We start from the raw sequence: 9,291 nt of genomic DNA on the forward strand, positions 1-9,291 counted from the left end.
TGGGAGGATGAGCTATGCCTTCCCAAGCAAAGGGAAAAGGTGATGAAGAGCTTCCCAATGCAATCATCTCTCTTCTGGGGTAACCATAGAAAACCTGCCATCCATTATGAACCTTAGTCAACCTCAAAACTACAAACATTCATTTTGATGGAAATGGTTAAAAAATAATAATAACTTCCTCTTCGCTGCAGGAGTTGTTGCCCAAGCTTTCACTTCTTCATTTAGATGAGAGTCGAATGGAACTTCTTACTGGATGCTGATGAAGAAGTTCCTATTCTAACTGGAATAGAGGATATTTCGATGAATTACACAGAATTGCAGCTCAGCAAAAAGTAGAAAGCTTGTGTTAGAGTGTATTTAAGGAATTTAATATAAGGAAGTGATCTAAAGGGAGAGTGAAGAAATGACTTATGGTTTTAATTCTCCTGTGGTAGAAGACATCTGTATTCATATGACTTTCTAATGTGGCAGAGAAATCAAAAGCCAGTGAAGGGAGAGAGAGAAAACACAACTTGAATTCTTGTTGGGAGCACTTCCAGGTGAAGATTTCAGAATAGCTGCTGGGGGCACAGGAGGGCAGAAAACAGTTATACAAATAAAAATACCAAAAAAAAAAAAAAAAAAAAAGTAGCTGAAGTGCCTTTTGTTAATGTGAAGGCAAACCAAAAAAGTTATGGTCAAATACTCAGCACAATTAAGTGTTGTAGCAGCAGATGGGCACATAGGTGCCCAGCCAGATCGCTGGAAAGAGGAGATGATTGCCTTCGTGTATGATTGGCTTTAGGAAACCTTCCCCAGCCCTGTGCTGTTTGCCCAGAGGAAAATGCCCACTGGTTGGTGAAAGTAGGATGTATTAATGGCCACAGGTCAAGGCAGAGGAATATCCCTGCACATCTTCAGGGAGATGCTGCCAGACTCATGGATCCCTGTGCACTGTGGCTCTCCTGCCCTCACTGTGCCCCAGTATGGGACAGAAGGAAACACAGAGCAAGGAAACTATAGGCAAGAAGAACTGAAAGAAACTGCCAACACCACAATCCCGTGCAAGTGCAGAGAAAGCCACGCATTATGCAACATCCGTCTGGGAAGCAACACTTGTCATTGATAAAAATTATGCAAAGAGGTCCTGTGGCTGGAGGAAAAGGAAAATGCAGATCAGCCAAATGGCCTCACCCTGCAGTGAGACATTGCTGACCTTCTCATACATTGTTGTACAGAGAAATCCAGCAAAGCTAAATTCCTAAACCAATTCCCGCTGATATCTTTTTGATTTGAAGCCTTGGATGCTACCTTCATGCTAAGGATCTTGTGCCATGCCCTGCAGGCACCCACAACAGGTGTTTTTCCATGGTCCTAAATCCAACTCATGGCCATTCTCCCTTCTTCTTGAGTCAGCTCTGAGCTGAAAGCCCTCAGTTCCACAGCCAGGGGCCTGGGGACTCCAGACTCAAGTATCTCTTGCTCCTTAACAAAGAAAATACATTTAATATAGAAGTATATATAAATACGGGAAATGAATGAAATGCTTTGTGCAAGGAACAAGTGTTTATAGAAGAAAGAAGAACCCTACTTCATATAAATACATTCCTCAACAAATAGGAGGATTCTGAGCACAAGGTGCAGCAAAACACTCAAGTCAGAAGCTGACTCACCAGCCCACAGGCAGCTTCTTGCCACAGTGTCAAGCTTTGCTCTACCCCACTACCACCAAGTAGCCCCCACAGTTTCCCCTATACTGCCCCACATCCGGTTCTTTGCATCTTACAGCTTGCACTTGGGGTCCCAACTTCACCCCTGCAGTCAGGTGGAGCAAAGCCCTGGGGCTGCTTCTCAGCAGCTTTGGCTTTGCAAGGGCACATGGACTCTGGTCCCCCACAGTCACAGCCCTACAGCTCTTCTGTACGATTTGGCTGAGGCAGCAGCTCTCAAGCGTTGCCCCTGCAGAGTTCTGCCCACATGAATACTCCATTGGGACATTAAGAGGAAAAAAATCTGTCTGCAAAAAGTGATTTCAATTATGAGTTTGCAGACACTGAGTATCCTCCTGCACCCAGACACAGATTGCATAAGCTCCAGTTACATTAAAATGGGCTAAAAATAAAGTACTATCTAAACTTGCATAGCTGGGGTTATCTCATAGCCAGGCACTTGCTTCTGTCTTTCTTTTCTGCTTTGCCCTTGATGAGACTTTCTACCAGTTTCGTGTTTATTGTGCCTTGTGTCAAAATATCTCTTTTTGACATACCATTTCTTTCGTTAAATTGTCTCAACCACATCCCTTTCTTCTCCTGCATGAAAGGGTAAATAATCAGTGTCAAATGATTCTTTTTAAGCTCCCTTCATCTATTTGCCCCACTCTTTTCAGTCTTTCATCTTCAAGTCTCTGAATGCTTTCATCACCTGCCTCAAAGTCTTCTGTGTCAGCTGTATCCTTCTCTGAGTCGCAATGAGCTGAATGTGGCATTCAGAGATCATCCCACTAGTTTCTACAACAACAACATTACGGGATTTGGAGAATTACTTTCTGTCCTATCCTTCATGCTTTCCTATATGTAGATTACTCCTCAGACTTGGGGCATTGAAGATCGTCTCTAGAAAATAGGAGATATTAAGTTCTTTATTATTGATCCTTGATTTTAACCCAGTAAAGAACTTTGCCCAGAGAGGTTGTGGATGCCCCATCTCTGGAGGTATTCAAGGTTGGATGGGGCGCTGGGTAGCCTGATATAGCAGCTGGCCATCAGTGTATGGTAGGGGGTTGGAACAAATCTTTAAGGTCCCCTCCAATCTTAGCTATTCTATGATTCTATCATTCTACTATGATTCTAACTTTCTAAAGAAAATGGCATTTAGGTGATCCAAACATCAAAGAAGAGAAAAGGAAAAGAGATTTCTAAGTTACATGGGCTAAATACTCAGGATGCAAATATCTTTAAAACCTGGCCATAAGCTCAGAAACATTACCACAGGCCATCTTCTCCTAAGCAGCTGTAATTCTTTTGACCTTAGATATAGAAATCAGTATTTCAAATGACCCTTGAGTGCATTTGCCAACAGTGACTATCTAGCATGTTGCTCAGTCATAGAATCACAGGATCACAAATCATTAAGGTTGGAAAGGATCTCTATGATCATCCAGTCCAACCATTTACCTATCACCAACATTGCCCACTAAACTCCCTTAAGCCCTAATCTTCTCTGACCCTGATTGATGGAAATAATCGTGTATTTTGCAAACATTTGCTTCCCATTGAACTCATCTCCTCCAGATCTTCACGAACTGTACAAGATGTGATAAATCAGCAGCACATCATGCACCGACACTAACCTCATCACTTCCTTTTATAAGTTCACAGATATCTGCAACAAAGGAAATGCAATAGATCTCACTTGTCTGGGCTCCAGTAAGACATTTGAGATGGTGCCACACAGTAAATTATTAGCTAACAAGGATGAGATGTGATTGGCATACATAATGTAAAGTGGGTAAGAGAGCTGCCTGTAAGGAGCATGGTAATAGCTTCAGCTGGAAGTGGAAATGCTGGACTGAGGGGAGGGTTACCAGTGCAGTTCCTTGAATTTCTGTCTCAAAAAAAAAAAAGATTCTGCTTAACATTTGCATTAATGATCTTGGCACAAAAAGCAGAAGAACGCAAAGGAAATTAGCTGATGAGGCAGAATGAGATGCTATCATCAATCCAGGAGAGGCCAGGATATCACAGAGAAAGATTATAATGACCTTGAGGACTGGAGTAATGGGGAAGGGTTTGATTCAGTAGTGCAGACTGTACAACGCTGCTTCTGGGAACAACAAAGGGCAAGAGCAGCCATCCCTGCGCTGGAGCCCATGGCAACATCTGGGGCAGGGAAAGACTCATGCTACAAATTATAGGACTGGGACAAGGCCCAGTGTAATACACCATGAGAAGAGGCAAATGCAGTGAGCTCAGGGTAGGGACTAGGAAACAAGGTGTTCTGGTTGTTCTGGGGGAAACCATCACAGAGGCCAACACCTGGGTGGAAAAGAGCTATTTTAGCTACTGAGCACTGCTGGTATAATGATACAGGGCTAGAAGCTGGTTGTGAATGCAAACAGGTAGGAAATTAGATTTTCACCTGGAAGCAGGCAGTTTCTCAGATGGTCTTCAGGTGAGCAGGACAGAAAATGCCATCACCTTCCTGATGGACACAGTCCTGTTGACTTTCCTCCTGAATGCAGGCTGGTTATCTTTAGGCCTTTGCACAGCTGCCTTTTGGAGCCCTATTTTAAAAGCTGTCCCTAGCCACAATGCTGTTTTGAAGTGAGAAGTTCCATGGGGCCATACAAAGGCAGTCTGTTATCCCAGGGCAACTGCTGCATTCACTTATTGTCCTCCAGGACTGGAGGTGAGTTTGGTGGTTATCTTCTCCAAATCAACTCTTGCGAGTCCCTCACAGCTTCCTAGGCTGGTTCTCTGGTGAGTCAAAAGATTCTTACAACACTGCTTTAAATGATCAGTCTATTTCTATTGAGTTCCTCTTTTTTTTTTCCTGGAATCTCCCTTTTAGGCTTACTGGCACATTATTTCAGGGTTCGGCTTGCATGCCTTTCCCCTTGCTTCTCTCATCCCCAGGATGCAGGATTGAGTCATAAGGTTATTTAATGGTCTCCCACTTCTATGCCCCCAACCACATCCACAATGTTTCCCTACTCCCATGGCCAGCCATAAAGCTCTTTTTGGGCAGTCTCTTCCACTTCTCAGCTGCAGAGGACTGGTTTTCCATAGAATCATTAATGTTGGAAGGGCCTCTGAGATCAACCATTCAACCATTCACCTACCACCAATACTGCCCACTGACCACGTCCCTCAGTGCCACATCTCTACAGTTCTTGAACACCCCCTGGGACAGGGACTCCCACACCTTGCTGGGCAGCTGTGCTACTGCATCACAGCTCTTTAGAAGAATAAATTTTTCCTAATATCCAACCTGAATCTCCACTAGTGCAACTTGAAGCCATTCTTTTCTTCCCTTCCATGAGCCTCTGAGGAAGAGCACAGGGGTTACAACCCATTGGGCAAGCTGTTGCACCTTGTCTTTACTTTTAGGATCAAGTTTGAAGTAATGGTGGACATCAGCCCTTTACTACCCCTCAGGGGCAGCTCCTTCCTGCAGGCCTCATGCCATACCCCTGCTGGGTGTAACTCTGCTCCTACAGAATGATACCCTCTCCTCTCAGGAGAGATGTTGCTCTTGATTCAAAGTGTTCTTTGATATGAAAGCTGCGCTCCATAATGCTGATCCTAATCCTTTTGAAATCATAGAATCATGGAGAGGACCTTAAGGATCATCCATTTCCAACCCCTGCTATGGGCTGGTCCCCCCTGTCAGGCTGCCCAGGGCCTCCTGTATGGCCTTGAGCACCTCCAGGGATGTGGTACCCACAGCTCCAGGCAGTAGTGGCAGGGCTTCACCACCCTCTGAGAAAAAAAATTTCTTCCTAATGTCAAATTTGCCTTGTAGGAGAACAGAAAGGAGCCCCAAAGAGTGCAGGAAACCAGAAATAACAACATATAGCTCAGTGTTTCACTTAGACCCATCTTTTACCCACAGATGTGCTATTAGCACTAATGCCACACGGCCATCAGAGCAGGCCTTGCTGTGCTGCTTTTGCCCTACACACCCATGCACCACTTAGAGACCACCAAGTATGCAGATGTTAGTGGGGAAAGGTGTCCCAGTCCAGATGTGCCTCGTTTCAAAGTTCTCCTGATTGCTGGAGAGCTGCTCTGTGAGTACCAGGCCAGTCCCACTCCATGCCAACCCCACAGCCCATCCCTTGAAGGAATAAGGGAGAAGCTGGAGTGGGCTCATGTTCAGACTCAATTCCACATTGTGAGCTTGAGATGAAAGAGAGGGAATTGCTGCTCACAGAGGTAAGAGCAGGGTTATTACAGCCTGTGTGGCTCAGCTCCAAGCCCTGATCCCAAAGGTCTCTTTCCAAGGCCTTATTCATGGGTTTACATTCTGAGATCTCCAAGCATCTTTGTGACATGACATTCAGACTAGGGGTGCTGGCTTAATGCCCTTCATCTCTTGAGGTTTAAACATGAGTGCAGGGATGTTTGGGTACAGAAGGACACAGGGAGTTAGCAGCCACCTCCAGCAACAGAGAGTAAAAATTTCAGGCGCAAGAAATAAAAACAGATCCTGCTGGCTCAGAGTGCACATGGCTAGACAGGAGTGAAGCAGCAGCACAGCCTCTGCTGCTGAAATAAGCGGCAGGGCTGATAGCCTGCTTGCAAGGAAGAAGAGGAAGAAGCCTGAGAGTAATTCTGCAACAGCAGCCAGCAGAGGCAGGATGTGAACTCATCACGCTGCCGATGACTGGGCTCCCTGAAAACGGCAGCACAGGGAGGAAAAGGTCAAGAGATGACTCAGGAGACTGCAGCCCCCACCTTGTGGTGCCAGGTTAACCCTGTAGCCCAGCAAGGTGAATACAGACTGGCTGATCTTCACAACTGGGTGAATCAGAGGACACAGAGAGGATATGGTGGCTCTGAAGATGCTGAGATGCCTCAGCACAGTGGGCTCAGGAGTGAGGGCACGCACAGAAGTGGCAGTGAGTTGGGGGACAGCAGTAATGCCTCAGCAGATCAGGCAGGAACTGTATGCAACCCTTGTTTGCTAACACTGGATGAAGTCTAGTGACAACTTACCTGCACTTCTTCACTCCTACAGCTCAGATCAGGAGCAACCAGCTGAGTAAGAACATGTGGTTTCCTATCTGTGCTCTTAATCAAGGCAGGGAGAGCCCCTCAGGGTTAGAGCAAGTGGTTTTTCAGGGAAACAGAGAAAACAGGGCTGTAGAAAGTCTTCAGCTTCCATACAGAAGAGAAAGGCTTACTCCAGGAACAGACTTCCTCACTCTGCTAGTGTTCCCTCCCTGCTGCTATATTTTCTTCTTCCATTTTTGGTTTTAGTATGACACTAGAATATCACATCTTAACCAGCATGTTCAGTTTGTTCAGTCTTCCTTGCAATAGAATCAGAGAATCACAGAATGGTTTGAGAAGGAAGGGACCCTTAAAGACCATCTGGTCCCACTGCCTGCAGTACACAGGGACACTCACAGCCCTTCAGCCTGGCCCTGGGGGTCTGCAGGGGTGGGCAGCACTCCTCTCTGGGCAGCCTGTGCAGTGCCTCACCTCCCTCACTGGAAACAACTTCTTCCTTATATCCAGTCTAAATCTCCCTTCTGTTAGTTTGAAGCTATTTCCCCTTGTCCTATCACAACGGACCCTGCTCAAGAGTTTGTCCTCCTCTATCATATAGCCCCTCCTCAGTAGTCCTTTATGTACTTGTATACTGTTCTCAGGCCCTCTTTAGATCACTCACTACGTTTCCGTGCTCTGCAAATTTAATAGGCCTGTAACTTGTTTCAAAGAGCACTAATGAAAATATCAAGCAGCACAGAACCTGTGGGGTCCCACAAGCTTCTGGCTCACTCAGAAGATCCATTTTCACCCTCAGAAATCCACTTAGAGATCCACTCAGAAGGCCCTTTTCAAAGTCAGATGATGACAATCATGGAATCATAGAATGGCTTGAGTTGGAAGGGATTTAAAGACCACCTAGTTCCAACCCTCAGCAGCCAGAGCCCCTCCAGGGATGGGGCACCCACAGCTTCTACATCTTCTGACACAATTATGTGTCAGGACTATTAGAGGATATTTCTGCAACACTGGGAGCCAGCTCATACCCACGGGACTAAGCTGTGTGTGTAATAATCGCTCCTCAGACTATAGCACTTACACATTTTGAATTCCAATCAAAAATTATAACAGGTTAAACTCCAGGAAGAGAACAACAGGAAGCTCAGGTTGGTGTGGGAACATAGAAATAGGCAGACATTGTCAAACAGTAATGTAGAGCCTCCTAGCCCGGTTGTTCCGAGCTGATGAAGAGCACATCTGAACAGGCTGCACTTCAGCACCATCTGCTGCCTGCAGGTCCACAGACCATCACCACAATCAGCTCCATCTCCAGCCCCAATCATTCAAAGCTGCTGGCAGCATCACCCGATGAACACCTTGCTCTTCTGGATGACAAATCCTGCAGTGACTGATCAGAACAGCGTATCTTTGTTGTCCACTTTGCTTTGGGGGAATTCAGGGCTCACACTTCTCACTTTCTCCAAGTGAAGGAAAACCCCACACTCTCAACACAGCTGTCATTGTTTGATGAAGCAGCCAACACTACTAGTGAGCATGAGCATCAGAAGCACCGATATCCAAGTATAATCACTCAAGTATCTACTCAGGTTTTAAGCAAACTTCTCTTTGCAGTGCCTTCCCAGCAACAGACCAGTACACCTACATTCACCTGGTTTTCTGCAATAATTTCTTGCCTTTTTGTTAATCACCTTTCAGACGTCTGCACAGGTACATGGTGCTGCAGAAGAGCAATTGCACAGAAAGAATACCTCTAAGCCCACAGGCTGAGAACAACTTGTGCAGATAGTCTTCCTTTCAATCTGGCAGCAGCGGGACTCTGTCCTCCCTTGCATTGTGGCACACAGGATTTTTACCAATTGAGTCCAAAGAAATGAATAAAACATGGCTGCGGAGCATTTCACTTTCCTCCTGCCTCATCCCATGAAGCAGCTCAAATATGACAGAGAAAGGAAGGGTAAGGGTATAAGCTTTTTTATTTACATCGGGACATAAAAGAGGAAACTGGAGGACAGGGAAGTCCCAGCGCTCTTCACCCCATTCCTCTCCCCATGCAAGAGTTGAGAAAGACAAGTCCAGAACTGCTTTTTATTCTTTTCCACTAAGACTGTTTCCTATCCCATCACTGTCCGTTTCTGGCCAATGCCACCAGCCCAACACTGGGGCTTTCACAGCATCTGCCTCTGCCCCTTGTGTCTTCTCCATCTCATGTGGAAGGCTTTTCCCCAAATCAATCAGAAATTATGTATGCAATAACCTGTAAAAATATCAGAGCCATGAAGAGATTTAGACTGGATATAAGGACGAACTTGTTTACAGAAAGGGCAGAGAGGCCCTGCCCAGGGCTGTGATGGGGGGCCCCATCCCTGCAGACCCCCAGGGTCAGGCTGGAGGGGCTCTGAGCACCGATGGAGCTGTGGGTGTCCCTGTGCACTGCAGGGAATGGGACCAGATGGCCTTTAAGGGCCCTTCCAACTCAAACCACTCTAAGCTTCCCATCACTCTTCCCTCCTCCTGCCAGCAGCAGCAGCCACTCTTAAGGCTAGCAGAAAAGACAGCAGGACAGGGTTGCAGATAG

This window comes from Meleagris gallopavo, chromosome 21 (genome assembly GCF_905368555.1).
Source record: "Meleagris gallopavo chromosome 21, MGAL_WU_HG_1.1, whole genome shotgun sequence".
Lineage (NCBI taxonomy): Eukaryota > Metazoa > Chordata > Aves > Galliformes > Phasianidae > Meleagris > Meleagris gallopavo.